Below are 17,634 nucleotides of genomic sequence, written 5' to 3' on the forward strand. Positions count from 1 at the left end.
AGCTTCTCCACTGCTGCCCTAGCCTCCACAAGCCCCGGGGCCGACTGCAGCCTTTGCTGTGCCTCACTTTCCTACCCCCTGGTTGTTCAGAGAAGCATTCCTGAGAGAACCCACAATCGAAGACCCAGCGCCAGCCTCTCCTTTCTTGAAGTGCCCCCCGCCTTGGAGCTACTTTGAGTCCTTTCTAAAACAATTGGACTTTACGTGAGAACCACGTAAATAGGGGCTTCCTAGGCTTGGAGATTTGCAGTTGGTAAAACTTTTTTTTTTTTTTTTAATTTTTTTTTTCAACGTTTATTTATTTTTGGGACAGAGAGAGAGCATGAAAGGGGGAGGGGCAGAGAGAGAGGGAGACACAGAATTGGAAACAGGCTCCAGGCTCTGAGCCATCGCCCAGAGCCCGACGCGGGGCTCGAACTCACGGACCGCGAGATCGTGACCCGGCTGAAGTCGGACGCTTAACCGACTGCGCCACCCAAGCGCCCCGGTAAAACATTTTTTTAAGAAGATGTGTGGGGCAGCGCTTGGGTGTCTCAGTCAGTGGTTTTGGCTCAGGTCATGATCTCACAGTTCTTGGGATCCAGCCCTGAGTCAGGCTCCACCCTGAGCTTGGAACCTGCTTGAGATTCATTTTCTCTCTCTCTCTCTCTCTCTCTCTCTCTCTCTCTCTCTCTCTCTCTCTCTCTCTGCCCCTCCCTTGCTTATGCTTTCTCTTGCTCTCTAAAATAAAAAAAGATGGGCAACTTAAGTGAAATATACCTACAGAAAAGAGCAAGGAATATACATTAAAATAAATCTAAAGCAACCATTCATGAAACCACGACCCAGGTAAGAAGTAGCATATTAGCCAGCACCTAAAAACCTTACTCCGTATATCTCTCCATGGTCATAATTCTTCGTCCTCCAGAAGTATTTTATACTCATTTTTGAGATAATTATTTCTTTATAATTTTGCCTCCTTGTTCCTACATTTGTATCCCAAATTGCATAGTTTATTTTGTGTCTATTTTTGAACTTGAATAAGTGGAACCACCATTTGTATTTTTCTGCTTAATTCTTGTTTTTAGGAGATTATTCTCCTTCATTGTTTTATTAATACAATGCCGTTCTACAGCTATCCCACAGTTTATCCAGTCTGCCAAAGGTGGACTTAGCCGGTTCCCATTCAGGGCTGACATGAATGGCGGTGCTGCTCTTACCATTCTAGTGCACCTGCATTTGTTTCTCCAGGGTGTAGATGCCAGAGTGAAACTGTGGATGTTTTTCCGCATTGTCTCCAATGCTTTGGTATCACAAGGAACTTAATTTTTGCCAATCTGGTGGGTGTGAAATGGTATCCGATTGTGGCTTTTGATTTGCATTTCCCTGAATACTAATAAGGTTGAGTGCCTTTTCATTTATTTATTAGCCATTGAGGGAGAGTACAGGAAGGAGAGGCAGAGACACAGAATCTGAATCAGGCTCCAGGCTGTGAGCTGTCAGCACAGAGCCCGATGGCTGGGCTCGAACCCCTGTGAACCGCGAGATCATGACCTGAGCTGAAGTCAGACGCTTAACTGACTGAGCCACCCAGGCGCCCCTAGATTTCTACTTTTGTTAAATGCCTGTTCCAAGTCTTTCACTCATTTGTCTATTAGGTTGTCTGTTTCTTATTTGCTTGGGCGTTCTATGAGTTTTTATATGCATGTATATGTTTGTATTCTAGATACTATTTGTCATTTATGTGTGTTGCAAATACCTCATTCTGTGACTTCTTTATGATCTGTTTTAATGATTAGAATTCTTAATGTAGTTAAATATGTCTTTCCTCTTAGGCTTAGAGGAAATCCTATCTTTCTGTGTCTTATTTGTAAATAAGACTACTCTATCTCAAGGTCATGAGATTCTCTATGATCTTCTAGGAGTTTCTAAAGCTTTGCCTTTCATATTTATTCACCTGGACACCTGGACCTTCTTTTTAGGGTGATCTAGAGAGGTCAAATTCCTCCCACTACCCCAGCCCCCGGACATGGCTAGAAAGTTCTAACATTTCTTCTTTTGCCATGTAAGGACTACTATAAACTACTTCATCTTCTCACTCTCACTTCATACAAAGACATCTTAATATGCAAACATGAGAAGAGCGTAGGGTCAGAGTAAAGGAGAATCCTTTAAACCAAATAATTGAGTTGTACTGATTAATTTGTCTATATTTTTCTCATTTTGTTACAGGTTCTGTGCACTGGTTTATGGAGATGGATGAAGGAACCTTATTTTTTTTTAATCTGAAGGGCTGACATTCCCCAAGTCTAAAAATCACATAAGTGTCCAGTGTTTTCCAGAACTCTCCCAGGCAGCCACAAACTCTCAGGACTTTTAACACATCAGAGACACACTGGCCTCCAGAGACCCAAGATTTGTGCCTCTTTAGCTACTCGCACTGGGAAGCCCCTCTTAAGATTAACCCAAGTCCCTCATACTGCATTTTAAACTCCAGCTGCTCCCCATCAAATATTTAAGGGCCTACTATGTACACACGTGGTGCCTGGCCCTTTGGAGCCCGCTGTTCAGCAGGGACAGGTGAGCAGTTATCACAGAGGGCAAAAAGGGCCAGGGCAAAGGCCAGGATGTGTTTAAGCCCATTAAGGTGGCCAGCTGCTTTCTGAACAGGGACGAGTCAAAGTCTCTTCCCCTGGGAGCCTAAGTTGAGACCTGAAGGCTAAGTGAGAGTCGTTGGGGGTAAGGTGGGAGTCAGGTGCAGTGATGGGAGAGGCTGTAGAGGACTCCGGGGCTGGGAGATCAGCACAGGCAGACTTGGAAGCGGTGAATGTTCTTCGGTGTGGCTGGGCCCTCCACGGCTAGGTCGGGATGGGGAGAGCCCTGTCAGCCGGCAGAAGGGGGATAGACTCGGAGAAGGCAGGGGAAAACCTGGAAGGGCTTGGCTGCGGGCACGAGGCAGGTCGGGTGCTGCGGATTAGAAAGTTGGTTGAGAAGGACTCACACCCTCTTTCGCCCTGCCCTTGGCCACACATTCAGTGATGTTTATCGGAACCCAGCAGCCACCCTGCCCTTTCCTCAGCAGTCCAATCTCCCAGCTTTCCGCCGACTTTAAATCACATTCGCTCCAAACAATAGGCCCAAGAACAAAACTCCTGTGACTGCCGCTCTCCGTCAAAAAGCGGTCACTGTGAGAACGTGTTTTCCGTGGATTTTGCCAGAGTTTAGCGGCGCTTGTCAGTGAAAAGCAAGTCTGAGAGATTGGGGAGACCATGGGGGCCACTCCAGCGTCTCAGTTACTCTTCTGGCCGAGTGAAGACCCAGGAGACCTGCCCCACCAGCGCGGTGTAGAAAACTCACTTTTTCTTCACACACTTGACAAGCAGGGAGTACTTTGTATGCTCAGAAAGTCCATCTGCAGTCATCATCTGGATTTTCGTTTCTATTTGTTCCAGTCCATGGATTTTTTTTTTTTTTTTTTTTTTTTTTTACCCCCCGATCAACTTTCCCAGAAGGCAGTGCTTTGCTCTGGGGAATGGTTAGGTCAAAGTCGGATAGCAGAGGATTTGAAAAGTAGCCTCTCCACGTGCCCCTCCTGGCTGTGCCCTAGATGATGGTCCCTCAGCAGCACTTCCTAGAAACCACTGAGACTGAAGTTAAACTACACCATCCTCAGCTGCAGTGACCCGGAACTGGCCCTTTGTGCAAGGTCATCCATGAGACACCAATGCCTCCGTGCCCTCAATAGGTCATTCACTCCCACTAAATGCTTTTACAGTGGAAATTCCCAGGTTAAGTTTCACAGGTAAAGGTGAATATTTTGTGTGTGTCACCCATGGTATGGTTGTTCAAAATCACAGGGCCAGCAGGACTGGAATTTTTTCATCTTACATATTTTCCCACCTTTGAAGTATTAGTGATAGCTCCCTCGTTTTGAGACTCCAGGTTTAAAAAATTTTTATTCTGTGTGCCATGAATTCCACTCCTTTGAGCATCTGGGCTTAATGAATCCTTAGCATTTTTCTTTGGGGGCTTTGTTGGAAATGAAGGATACTCTCCACTACTTCTCTGGTTGGAAGATATGTGTTTTATTCCCTTCTAAGTTATCAGGCTAAATCCTGTGACCTTTCTCCCTTGAAAAGCAGGCAGTGTTTCCAAAATTTCTAACATAATTCCTCGGGAATGTGGAATGGGTTTCCTTGTGGACAGTGTTGTTTATAGGGTCTCTGTCTCCATTCATAGAAACCTGCATGTCAGAGAGACAGCGTATATATGAAAACATAGTATAAAGGTGCTAGAGAACCGAAATGCTCTCGGTAGCAGCCCCCCAAACCTGACGGCTAAAAACAGCTCCCCTCGGCTGCAGCCCCAGCAGCAGCAAGTAAGGATGCACTCAGTCACAAACCGACTTACTAGGGTCCTGTCTGGAGTCCAGAAGACAAGAGGAGACCTCTAAAATTTGATATAAAGTGATGAGTGTCTTGAGAGGTCCACTAAAGTGCCATGGCAGTCCTTTCTGCTGGGACAATCAGAGAAGGCTTCCTGGAGGTGTTATGGAACCAGGCTGGAACGATGGCGGAAGAAGCAAGCGGCACTCGGAGATCTTGGTGGATTGGAGATTTATTTTACACCGGCGGGCTCAGAGGAGACTGTTTCTCCAAAGGTCTGAGCCCGGAATGCAAGTCGGGAGGGTAATTTATAGCCGACAACGTCCATATCTGTGGGGGGTTTTGCCCACACAGCAAACAAAGGAAGAAGAACCCAGAGGAGGGGTCTCTAAGCTGGAGACCAGAGTTTGTTTTAGCCCCGTCGGCCATCTTTGGCGTACTTGACTTCTCCAACAGAGGAAGTGGCATTTGCTCTGTTTCTTGAGTGAAGAAGGTAAGATTCTGAATAGAGACAGTAAAGGTGAGAGCAGATTTTTAGCCCACCCTCAAGGGGTCCCATCACCTGTGATACAGAAAAGGAGAAGCTCAGAGTGAGTAAAGCTCTAGGAAGGGATGAGTGATGATGGAAGAGAACTAAGAACCTCTGGAGATGCTAAAGCCAGCAGGAGCCTGAGATGCATAGCAACCACCCCTAGTTACTCTTGGTGAGAATACAAGGCTTAAGGAAAAGAGAGTGAAGAGAGGGAAAACCCCAAGCGGCAGATACAGGAAGGAAAAGAAGTGCAGTTGACCCTTGAACAACGGGATTAAGGGCACCCTTGCAGTCAAAAATTTGTGTGTAACTTTGGACTCCCCCAGAACTTTAATAGCCTACTGTTGACCACTGGCCTTACTGATAACATAAACAGTCGATTGATGTCTATTTTGTGTGTTATATGGATTCAATACGATATTCTTACAATAAAGTAAGCTAGGAAGAAGATGATGTTATTAAGAAAATCATAAGGAAGAGAAAATATATATTACAGTTCTATATCAAAAAACCCCACATATAAGTGGACCTGACAGGGGCCAACTTCCTCTCTGAGGTGGGAAACTGCTCAAAGTCTCAGATGAATGATGAGTAAGGCCACTCTGACAGAAGTGGACACCCTCCTCCAGCACTTGACCATTTATTCCTTCCTTTGTTGGGTATCCATGCTTCCCGTAGTCTAGCAAGCTCACGCATTCCACCAGTTTTTTCGAGTGCGTTTGAACGTTAAGCTAATACTTGTTTCATTGCTTTAAAAGGTGCCCTTTTAAAAAGCAGGATCCCAGTCACTAACACAGGAATGAACATTTTTATGGCCCTGTACCTTAATTAGGGGAGAGCATCGAAGTCATTTTAAATGGACTTAATCTCATCCTAAGCCTGGCCAACATTCCATTCCTAAGGGTTTACATCAAGGAAGTCATCCAAAAGGGGGAAAAAGGTATGTGTATAGAGTTTTATGTCACTGTAAAAGATAATGAAAAATTGGGTACAACAGAAGGATTGCTATGACACTTAAGAGTAATACTAACAATGCTCACCTGGGTGGCTTAGTAAAGTGTCCGACTCTTGGTTTCAGCTCAGGTCACATTCTCACGGTTTGTGAAACCGTGGAAATTGTTTGGGATTCTCTCTCTCCCTCTCTCTGCTCCTCTCCCCCTCAAAATACATAAAATAAACATTTAGAAAAACTAATACTAATAAGTATGATGCTCACTTGTAATGTTAGCTATTAATCACTGAAAAGTGAGGTAATGTAGAGAAGAGGAAAATACAGAAAAAAGATTATACGAATACAGGCGGTTCACGGGAGGGCAGGAATCCCAACTTGTTTCCCTCTGCACTTCTTCCTTTGTCTTTTCCCAGTTTTTCCCATGCTGGTTTGAGAACATGGAAAAATGAGTTGATTTTGGAGATCAATGACACTTTGGTGATTTTCTTCTGCTAATGAATGGTAATGTGTTGGAGAGGACAATCCAAGCAGTGATCAGGGTAGAGAAGACATTACACATAAGTAAAAGCCTCTCGCTTTGCCTGTGTCTTTCTTTTTTTCCCATTAGGCCCTGAACACATCTCCGTCACCACTCTTAATGTTCTGGGGGTAATAACTATCTAGTATTATAATAGATGGTGCGGGGGAGGGGCTGGCGCATAGTAGGCACTTGATGAATATTGTGACATCCCTTCCAGTGCAAGGCTCTCTGGTTACAGTTTACCAACCCCAGGGTAACTGATGTACGTACTGAAACAGCAAAAGGAGCTAAGGAAGCAAAATAAAGCAGCACTTTCAACTATTTCTATTTTACAAAGTGCTTGGTGAAACTGTAAAAGGATATTTAGTACCACAAAAAGTAGGCCAAGGGTAAGAAAAACTCTCCATACCCAAGAGGATTCAGCTGACCAAATTAAGTCTGATCCAGAATAAACAGTTCTCATCTGGAAATCTAGCAGTTCCAGAAAGTACTGTCCAAGTGGAAAAAGGCCCACGATGCTGGTCTGCATAATTATGTAACCCTTTAGGAAAGGGGAAGGAAGTGCCACCATCCTGGGGTACATGGGGAAAAGCAACCGTGAGAAAATAATAGTACTCAGGCCTCAAAGAAGGGGATTGTGTTATTAGAGAAACCAGGCCCATAAGCCCTTTCTCATGAACTTGACCAACTTTGGTCATTTTTCCCTGTGCCTACCCAGTGTCCAAAACCTAAAACAAGGTTCCTATTATCCAATCCGTCCAACAGAAATAACTGTCAAATAGGCACGTGAATAGCACTGCATGTGAAGGAACTCGTTTGAAATGAGACACGAGCTCAGCTGCAACGGTCAAGACCAGTCACGTCTGTGCTTTCTCTGGAAAAGCATGATCATCGCCCCTTTGAAGATCACTTAAAAACATCAAACAAACTAGATCCCAGATGGTAAGAGGAATTTAAAATATAACTCTCTTTCCCTAACAAACTGTAAAAATCCAGGCTTGAAATTAAAAGCAGGGATTCAACAAGCTCATGTACACCATGGTCACAGCAGCATTTTTCACAGTAGTCAGGGGGTGGAAACAACCCAAGTGTCCACAAACAGAATGTGCCGTGTACAGACAATGGAGTATCATTCAGCCTTTAAAAGGAAGGAAATTCTGGCACCTGCTACAGCACGGATGAACCGTGAAGTCACTGTTAAGTGAAATGAGCCAGGCCCAAAAGGACAAATACTGTGTGACTCCACTTGTATAAGGGACCTGGAGTAGTCCTAGTCATAGAGACAGAAAGTAGAGGGGTGGTTGCCAGAGGCTGGAAGGAGGGCGAGTGGGGAGGGGAGATAGTGTTTACTGGGCACAGAGTTTCAGTTTTGCAAGATAAAAAGTTCTGGAGATGGATGGTGGTGATGGTTATGTAACATTGGGAATGCACTAAAAAAAATTTTTTTTTTAAATTTTTTAACACTTATTTTTAAGAGAGAGAGCATAAGTAGGGGAGGGGCAGAGAGAGGGAGACCAAGGATCCGAAGCAGGCTCCACGCTGTCAGCACAGAGCCTCACGTGGGGCTCATACTCATGAACCATGAGATCGTGACCTGAGCCAAAATCAAGAGTTGGCCACTTAACCAACTGGGCCACCCAGGAGCCCCCTTAAAAATAATTTTTTTAATGCATTTAAAAAGACCATAGAACTAGGCACTGGAAGAGACACTTGGGATCTTTAACTTCAGTTCTCTTACACTTCACCACCATTTATTATGGAATATTTCAAATATATACGAAAGTAGAGAGTTTAGTAAACCTCCTTTTACAATATACCATTCAGCTTCAGTAATTGTCAGCTTACAGCCAATTTTATTTCATTTTTACCATTACTTTTTCCCCTCAATCCCACAGAATTTTTATCTTTTAAATTTTTATTTGGAAATAATTTCAAGCATACATGTAAGGAACAAAAAATGAAAATAGTAAGACAAAATCAAATACCTATCACCCTTTACCCAGATTCATCCCTTCATCTCTCTTGCTCTCACGCACACACACAACCCTCCCCCAAACACTTTTTTTCTACCTATTGAGGGCAAGTTACATATATCATAGCCCTTTACCCTTAAATACTTCATTATGTATTTCTTTAAAATGAGGATATTCTCTTACATATAGTACAGTCACCAACTTCATTAAATTTAACACTGACTCAATTATATCTCTGTTCCACCTTTCGTATTCCAATTTTGTTGATTATGTTCTTTATAGCATTTTTTCCCTTCCAGTTCAGGGCTAGGTGTTGTATTCAGTTGCCAGCCTCCATTTCCAGAGACTTTCTCTTTTATAGCATTGACATTTTGGCAAAATAAATACCTCTTCCTTTTTTTTTTTTTAATAAGATGGTCCTCACTGGGGATTTGTCTACCATTTTCTTATGATTAGATTCCAAATACACATTCTTGCCCAGAATACTGCCTAGTTTATGTTGTGTTCCTCTCAGGATATCACATGTGGAGGCGTATGTCTATCTGCCCCTTATTGGTGATGTTGATCTTGATCACTGGTCAAGGTTGTTGCCCAATTGCATCACTCTACAGTTACTGCCTCCCCCCTTGCAAATAAGAAACAGTCTGTGCGGAGATGCTTTAAGATCATGCAAATAATCTGCTTATCAGCAACATTTCCCTTAGATTCAGCATCTGTATTTACCTGTTGCTGCATAATACATATGTCAAAACTTAGTTGTTTAAAACAGTATTTATGATCTCAGTTTCTGTGGGTCAGGAAATTGGTAGTGGTTAACTTGATGTTTCTGCTTCAGGATCTCTGGTGAGATTACATTTCAGTGTTGGCCAGAAGTTGCCATCATCTGAAGGCTTGCCTGGGGCTGGAGAATCCATTGCCAAGACAGTTCATTCACATACCTGGCAAGTTGTGCTGAAACTGTCAGTTCCTTGCTTCACAAATTTCTCTCTAGAGTTGCTTCTGTGTCCTCGTGGCATGGACTGGTTTCCTGTAGACCAAGTGATCCCTGAGAGAGCAATGCCTTTTGTGACCTACTCTTGGGACTCATACACTGTCACTTCCACTACAGTGGACTCATTAGGAGTTACCAAGTCCAGGGGCGCCTGGGTGGCTCAGTCGGTTAAGCGTCAGACTCTTGGTTTCAGCTCACATCATAATCTCGCAGTTTGTGGGTTCGAGCCCTACATCACACTCTGTGTTGACAGCATGGAGCCTGCTTGGGATTCTCTGTCTCCCTCTCCCCCCCCCCCCCCTTTCTCTAAATAAATAAACAAACATTTTTTTTTTTTTTTAAGTGACTAAGTCCAACCCACATTACAAGAAACAATAAACTCTAAACTTTTTTTTTCCCCAAGCTCCAATTCTTGAAGGGAGACTATCAAAGAATTTGTGGACATATTTTAGGATCATCACAGCATCCACTGATAATTCTTGCCTGATACAGTTTTTTCTCTGATACCTGGAAAATAACGGTTTTCCAACTATATCCTATACTGTTTTTGAAGCAAACCCCAGCAGTATATTTCATCTGTAAATATTTAAGATGTATCTCTAAAACAAAGATGTTGTAATGTTATAAGCTGATAACTTAATACTATCAAGTAACAAATCAGTATTTGAATTTCCATTTGTCTCATGAATGCCATATTTTCTGACATACAATTCACATCGCATAAAATTTATCCATTTAAAGTTTATAATTCAGTGGTTTATAGCGTTTTCACAAAGATGTACAGTCATGATCACTATCTTAATTCCATCATCCCAAATAGAAAACCCTGTATCCAATAGCAGTCACTTACCATTTCCCACTCATCCCTTGGCAAGCACTAGTATACATGCTATGGATTTGCCTATTTTGTACATTTCATATAAATGGAATAATACCATATGTGGTGTTTTCTGTCTGGCTTCTTTCACGTAGCATAAAGTTTTCAAGATTGATCTATAGTGCAGCATGGATCTTTTTTTACTGCTGAATTCCATTGTACGGGTATACCACATTTTTATTTATCCACTTTTTGGCTATTATAAATAATGTTGCTATGAACATTTGTGTACAAGTTTCTGTGTGAAGCCATGTTAATTTTTGGTTGAATCAGGACCAAAGTAAAGTCTACATAATGCTATGAGTGGATAAATCTTTTAAGTCTCTATTATAGGTTCCTCCTTCTACAACTTTATTTTTTTCAATTTGTTAAAGAAATGGAGTCATTTGTCCTGTGCGGTTTTCCAAAATCTGGATTTTGTTGATTGCATATTTAACGTGTTCTTCTAACTTCTATAGTTTCATAAATTGGTACTTGGGTATAGAGACTTGATCAGGTTTCCTTGATGGAGAGAAGAGGCAAGATGATTATAGGTAGGCTGTCATCCTACCAACCTAATTCTCTCTCTCTTTTTGTTGTTGTTTTCCTGATATTTTGATATTAATGATTATTGCCTAGGTCCATTTTGGAATAAGAAGTAGTGGTATCTCGGGGTGCCTGGGTGGCTCAGTCGGTTGAGTGTCTGACTTCGGCTCAGGTCATGATCTCGCGATTTGTGAGTTTGGGCCCCGCGTCGGGCTCGTGCTGACAGCTCGGAGCCTGGAGCCTGCTTCGGATTCTGTGTCTCCCTCTCTCTCTGCCCCTCCCCTGCTCATACTCTGCCTCTCTGTCTCTCAAAAAGAAATAAATGTTAAAAAAAAAATTAAAAAAAAAAAAGTAGTGATATCTCATTCTGTCATTCCTTCTTTATCTGTTAGCTAGAATATGTATAAAGAAAAAATTTGCCCCTAACTCTTTTATTATCACATGATTCAGTTTGCATATAAAAGGAAGGATAAAATGCTTGATTCTTTCCCTTTATTTTATCCTCTAATAATGATCAACCATTTGTAGGTTTTAAAAATGAACTTGTGGGGGCGCCTGGGTGGCTCAGTCGGTTAAGCATCCGACTTCGGCTTAGGTCATGATCTCACGGGGTTCGTGGGTTTGAGCCCCGCATTGGGCTCTGTGCTGACAGCTCAGAGCCTGGAGCCTTCTTCGGATTCTGTGTCTCCCTCTCTCTCTGCCCCTCCCCTGTTCATGCTCTGTCTCTGTCTCAAAAATAAACAAACATTAAAAAAAATTTAAAAAAAAATGAACTTGTGGATTAAATGTATTTAATACATTCTAATCCACTGGAGTTATTTTGTTTTTCTGTAATAGTTCTTTTTTTTCCCTCAAAATAAGTTTCCAGGGGCACCTGGGTGGCTTAGTCGGTTGGGCATCCGACTTCGGCTCAGGTCATGTTCTCAAGGTTCCTGGTTTGAGCCCCGCATTGGGCTCTGTGCTGACAGCTCAGAGCCTGGAGCCTGCTTCCGATTCTGTGTCTGCCTCTCTCTGGCCCTCCCCCCGCTCATGCTCTGTCTCACTTTCTCTCTTAAAAATAAACAAACATTTAAAAAATTAAAAAAAAATAATAAGTTTCCATATTTTGGCAGGAACACATGAGTAGATTTTTTGACATTCATTATGTTAGATGATTAGTGACATTTCTTTTGACATAAAGTCCTCTTATTTAGGGTTTAATAAATCAAATATTCTAATGGGTACACTTTTTCCACATAAAAGAGAGTTTTTGAAAATTTTCATGCTAATGTTTTTATTTTTGAAGAAGATAAAAAGGTTAAATATTTAATAGACCATTTCCAGGGAAAAAAAAAAAAAGCATTGACCTATTTTATGTGGTATCCACTAGGAGGTTCAGTAGATTAAGGGTAAAATTAAGGTCCCTTTATGTACCATTAAACAGCTGGCACCCTCCTAGAGAGGAATATTTTCAGCATAGAATATATGTGACACAACATGTGGTTGGTATTGGAAAAAGATCTACTTTCAAATACATATATTAATATTTGCATTTTACTGCCCCACCCCCGTCCCCCGCCCAAAATACTGCTTCTGGCACAGTGATGAAAGGCAGCGAAAATTAACCACAACAAGTGAAGGGGAGATGTGTTATGATTCAGAAGCTTTAATTCGCAAAAAATTATTAACGTGTGTATCTTCTTCTTGGAGTTATTCTTACTGTTGCTCACATTGTCCTCTCTTTGCAATGGTTTTCTTTTTTATTTTATTCTATTTATTTATTTTTTTAGAGAGAATTCCAAGCAGGCTCTGCACTGAGCAGAGCTCAATCCCACAATCCTGGGATCATGACCTGAGCCAGAAGCAAGAGTCAGAAGCTCAACTGACTGAACCACCCAGGTGCCCTTTTTCTCTTTTTAAAAGAATTCTGTGCATGCTGTCAGTCCCCACAAAGCCAGACTGGGGACTGATCCCAGGGAGCCTGGATGCTGAGTCATGCCGTCTCTCACAAGTGCAATTTGCTCCCTGCACCTTCCTTCAAGCATTGGGCCATCCTGGCCTGTTGGATGGGGCCTACCCTCACCCACCAGGCCATATTCCTGTGGCCAGCAGTTCTATAGCACTAAGCCATTGAGGAAAAGGTTTGCATGGTGATTACTGACACACCCCATATGCCTCTGCTTCCCTTATGGGCCCTCGGGCCTTTCCAGCAATCTTGAATCTTAGATGTTTCCCATCCGACGGAGCCCTGGTCAGGCCTGGCCAATGGTTCATGTTGGCTAGTTGGTTCCTAAGTCTTTTGACGTGACTGTAACAGCCTTCGATAGTTTCCTTGGTAGCTAGTGTAAGGTGTTTCTAGCCTCCTTTGTACATTTCTTGCCTCATATCTAGAATCAGCCTTTTCTTCAAGAATCTTTGGTTCCTTTTATTAGGAAATATTATCTCCAAAACTACAGTCCAGGGGCTAGGATGCTCCCTGCCATGATTGGTAATTGTTTCCAGGCCTTTTCAGTAGAAAGGAGGAAGATATGTTTTGTTCAAGATGTATGGTGAGTATCTACAGATATTTGCACTGCAAACTCAGGACCACAGGGATTTTACTTGCCCTCCTCTGTTTTACGTCTGGTTCTCCTTCCCCCCACGCAGAGAATCCCAGTTCTAAAGAGATTCTCGTAATAACAGATTAGATTATTATTCATTTGCTTGAACACACAGTATGTCTCGGGATGCGGATACCAACACTACCACTAACAATGTGACTGACAACACTGAAAGATTTTTTTTCCTTACGGTTTGTTCCATTAGGGATGCACAAATTACTGTGTGTAATTTTTTGTGTGGTTATGCCACCCACTGGATACTAATTTAGATTCATTAGCTTCATCCTAAATTTTTAAAATTTAATTTTGCCTTATAATTATGTAAAAGTTTACCTAGTTCTAGTCAGATTTACCAAACAAGATATAGTCAAAGTCGAAGAAGACTTTTATTTTTGGCCCTCATTCTGTTACTTCCCTCTCCCTCTAATTAACCATTTAAAAATGTTTGTCATTTCTTTTTCTACTTTAAACACATAAGCAAATATTATAGATAAAATAATATATATTTTACCACACACACACACACACACACACACACACACACACACACTTTCTATGTTGCTCATTAATTTGGAGATCTCTGTGGATTTGACATTATTTAACCAATCCTCTCCTGATGGACATTTGGGTTGTTTCTGGGTTGGGTTTTTTGTTGTTGTTTTTTTTTTTTCTTTTTTCTCTTTCTTCCTTTTTTTTTTTTTTTTTTTTTTTTTTTTTTTTTTTTTTGCTATTGCAATTAATGTTCTAAGGGTAACAGCCTTGTGCATATTTACAGTTAAAAATATTTTTTTTGCCAGATGGAAAAATACATTTTGTCATTTTGTTTTGGGGAGAGATCACTAGATATGAGATTGCTGGTTGAAAGGATTGGTAATTTTATCGGTATGGCCAAATCCCCAACAACTATGATAATAATTTGCAGGACCATTAACAATGTACGAATGTGCCTGTTTCTCCACTAACAGTATGTCAATCTTTTAGATTTTTGCCAATTTAATATATAAGAAATAGTATCTCAGTGTTGGTTTTATTTGTGTGTGTGTGTTTCACTTAATATGAATGAGGTGAGCATGTTTCGGTTAGCCATTTCTTTTCCTGTTCATTGTTTATCTCACAGAATCGATTTCCTGTAGAGTCCCTGGTCTTTTTATTTTTAAAAGCTCTTTAAAGATATCAGAGATAGTAGCAATTTTAAATATTCTCAGATACCAGCAGGTGTCACAATATCACATAGAGGAACTCATCCATGTTTCTTTTAGTAATTCTATGAATATTCATATGTATAAAAACATGAACACATTTTTCAAGCAGCATTTGTTGAAAAAACTGTCTTTCCCTATTGAATTACCTTGGCACTTTGGTCAAAAAATTGATCATAAACACATGAAAATATGTCTCTGGATTCTACTGTATTGTGCCTATCTACATCATCATGTAGTACCACACTCTTCATTATAGTATAATTTTGAGATTAAAAAAAATTTTTAATGTTTATTTATTTATTTATTTTTTTCAACGTTTATTTATTTTTGGGACAGAGAGAGACAGAGCATGAACGGGGGAGGGGCAGAGAGAGAGGGAGACACAGAATCGGAAACAGGCTCCAGGCTCTGAGCCATCAGCCCAGAGCCTGACGCGGGGTTCGAACTCACGGACCGCGAGATCGTGACCTGGCTGAAGTCGGACGCTTAACCGACTGCGCCACCCAGGCGCCCCTAATGTTTATTTTTGAGAGAGAGAAAGATCGTGAGTGGGGGAGGGGTAGAGTGAGGGAGACACAGAATCCAAAGTAGGATCTAGGCTCTGAGCTGTCAGAATAGAGCCCCACATGGGGCTCAAACTCAAAGGCTGGGAGATCATGACCTGATCCCAAATCGGACGCTTAGCCAACTGAGCCACACAGGTGCCCCAAAAGATTTTAACTAATCTCTACACCCAACATGGGGCTCAAACCTACAACCCTAAGACAAAGAGTCACGTGCCCTACCGACTGAAGCCAGCCAGGCACCCTTGAAATTTTTTGTGTAAGGGCTCTAAATTTGTTCTTTTTGTAAAAATGGTTTTGGCTATTGCAGATCCTTTGCTTTTCTGTAAAAATGTTAAAGTCAGCTCAATTCTGAGAAAAAAAGTGTACATGAAATGTGTAGAACAACTCAGAATTGCTATCATAACAATATTCTTTCAATCCATGAACATGCTCTATCTGTACTTCTTTAGGTCTTTAATCTGTCTCAGCAATGTTGTATAGTTAATCAGTGTACAGGCCTTATACATCTTTTGCTAAATTTATTCCTAATTTTGTTATGTCATTGTTAATGATTTTTTATGATTGATAGTATATAAAATACAACTGATTTTTGTTTATATGTATTGTTCTTGTATCCTTGCCAAGGATACTTGCTAAGTTTATTCATTCTAGTTGCTTGTTTTTTCCCCCTTTAATTCTAAGCTGTATGACTTTTCCTTTTCTTGCCTTATTGCCGTGGCTAGTACAATTCCACATAGAAGTGATGAAAGCAGACATCCTTGTCTAGTTCCTGATCTTAGGGGGAAAGTTTTCAGTCTTTCACTATTAAGCATGACATTAGCTGTATGTTTTTCATAGATGTTCAGTATCAGATTGAGCAAATTTCCTTCCCTAATTTGCTGTTTTTATCATAAAAGGATATCAGATTTGTCAAATATTTTTTCTATGCCTACTGAGATCATATGATTTTTCTCCATTATTCTGCTAATATGGTGTATTATGTGATTTTCAGATGTTATACCAACCTTTCATTCCTGGGATAAAATCTCCTTGGCCAAATTCTTTTTATATGTTGGTGAGTTATTTTTTTTCTTTTTTAAATGCCAGTTCATTTGATGTTAATTTATTTGATAAATCCTTTCTCCATAGTGTCAGATACTCCACGACTAATTACTACAATTCCAAACTAGTGGTCTGAATTCAAATTCCCTTTGTGACCTCTGCACTCCTTTGTATAGATTTTTATTTTGTGTCTACTACGTGCTAGGCATTTAGATGTTGAGGATACAGAAATAGAGGGTAGATAGATGCAAGCCCTTGCCCTCACAGCAGTGGTGAAGACAGTCAAAACAAGTTATAAGATAGTTTGATGAGTGCTGTACAATACTGGGTACAATTGAGATTTACATAAAAGGAACCCAAGGTAGAATTTTCTTAAGCCACCTAAAGGAAATTACTTGACATGTGAATTGAATTTAACCAGGATCACCATAGCATTTACCATCCAAACAGGAATTTTTAAAAGTCAAAGGGAGAACAAGTATAAACTAGGATGTATGGTTATCTTAGATCTAACCAAAGGGGAAGAGTGTTTAAGGGAGAAAAAATTTTATGTGAAAGAGGACAAGGCCTATTAAAATAACTAAAAAATCTCAATTTAGTGAGTTTATAAACTGTAAGGAAGAAAATTAGGCTAGAAAAGCAAGGAGAGATCAGATTCTAAAGTCTTTGTAAATCAGAAAGGAACCTGCAGCACTGTATTCCAAAGACAGTGAAAGTTCAAAGGCATGACATAATTGTTGGAAAAAGATAAGTTGATTGTGGTGTGGAAAAAGTGTGAACAAAGAAGGGGATCAGCAGCAATCATTTGGGGAGAAATGGAGAGTATGTATGGGTTTTTGGAGTCATGAAATGTTTTATAATTGTGTTGTTTGCTATTTGAATTACAGCTCAATAAAGCGGTTTTGTTTTTTAAAAGATTTAGGAAATTAAGTTCTCAAGGTGAAATGATAGGGGCTTTAGATTGATGTGTTAGAAATGAAGATGAGTTCAAGAGATATTTAAGAGAAACTAGAAGGCCCTGTGACTCACAGGATATGGAGATGAGGGAGAGAGGAAAGTCAAATTAACTCCCAAGATTCTGGCCTAAACAGCAGGATGGATGATGGTGCTGTTTAGTGAAAGAACCTGAACCAGATGCATGTGTGAGGCGTGAGTGGGGGGTAGATCTTAAGACATGTTGGGTGTGAGATAACTGAGATAAGCTAGAGATTTGTTTTGGACTGTTTGTGTCCCTCCAAAATTCATTTGCTGAAACTCTAATCTCAGTGTGATGGCATTGGGAAGTAATTAGGTTACGAGTGTGGAGCCTTCGTGACTCTCATTAGTACCCTTATAAGAGGCCAGAGGGCTTGCTCCATCTTTTTTTTTGCCACGTGAGGATACAAGAAGTCAGCAGTCTATATTAGCCCAGAAAAGGGGCCTCATCAGAATCTGACCATGATCTGACTCTGACCTCAGACTTCCAGACTCCAGAACTGCGAGAAACAAATTCCTAAGCCACCTAGTCTATGG

At 41.0% G+C, this 17,634-nt stretch overlaps 1 long non-coding RNA gene across 3 annotated transcripts; it reads left to right on the plus strand.

Moving 5' to 3' along the window:
• Window positions 1–393: 393 nt before the first annotated feature.
• On the plus strand, window positions 394–16,135 carry LOC123606668. 3 transcript variants are annotated; one of them, XR_006716423.1, is made up of 4 exons: window positions 394–4,857; window positions 5,655–5,836; window positions 6,262–7,310; window positions 16,073–16,135. It is a non-coding gene; the product is annotated as an uncharacterized LOC123606668 (long non-coding RNA). The 3 variants fall into 3 exon arrangements; XR_006716421.1 differs by lacking the exon at window positions 394–4,857 and having other exon boundaries at window positions 5,356–5,836; XR_006716422.1 differs by lacking the exons at window positions 394–4,857; window positions 16,073–16,135 and adding an exon at window positions 12,504–12,549 and having other exon boundaries at window positions 5,356–5,836.
• Window positions 16,136–17,634: the final 1,499 nt, after the last annotated feature.

This window comes from Leopardus geoffroyi, chromosome A2 (assembly GCF_018350155.1).
Source record: "Leopardus geoffroyi isolate Oge1 chromosome A2, O.geoffroyi_Oge1_pat1.0, whole genome shotgun sequence".
Lineage (NCBI taxonomy): Eukaryota > Metazoa > Chordata > Mammalia > Carnivora > Felidae > Leopardus > Leopardus geoffroyi.